This window comes from Artibeus jamaicensis, unplaced genomic scaffold (assembly GCF_021234435.1).
Source record: "Artibeus jamaicensis isolate MK-2021 breed Jamaican fruit bat unplaced genomic scaffold, CSHL_Jam_final contig_233, whole genome shotgun sequence".
Lineage (NCBI taxonomy): Eukaryota > Metazoa > Chordata > Mammalia > Chiroptera > Phyllostomidae > Artibeus > Artibeus jamaicensis.
This window is the reverse complement of record NW_026521486.1, coordinates 6912390-6912963: the sequence shown is the minus strand read 5'-3', so window position 1 is coordinate 6912963 and position 574 is coordinate 6912390.

Genomic DNA, 574 nt, shown 5'->3' with positions numbered 1-574 from the left:
GTTTGGCTACGCTCAAACCCGGCAGTGCCGCGGTTTAGGCGTCTCCTTCCTTCCCGGCGACTGCACAAAATGGCGGCCGGCGCTGAGACTGCTCCAACTTAACGCTACGTACGTCGTAGATGATACGTAAACAGCGTGTCGAAATAGGCCCAAGGCTTCGCGGAGCACTACGGCTATTCTTAGAAGCACTTTACGTCAGTTGCGAAGGTGGATGCACTTTACCGTCAGTAAAAGGGAAACAAAGTACGCACCAGGCGTAAAGATCTCGCGCCACCTAAACTGGAATGTGGGGTGGGGGCGGGGAAAGAGTCACTGGAGCGACGTAACATTCTTTGCGTCCTTAGCCTGCCCACTGTTGCGAAGATGCGCAGTGTGCGTAAGGCATTCTGTTTGAAGAATAGAGGATTTTGCCGGGTTCGACCGTGGGACGGAACCAAGGCCTGCGGGGTACAAGTTGCTTTGCAGAGACAATGAGAGCCCTCCATATTGCAGTCGTCAAGTTTCAGGGCGTCCAGATGCCAAAAGCCCTGTAAGGTCTTCAGAGTCCCTCGCTGTGGCCCTGCATCCTCTCTGC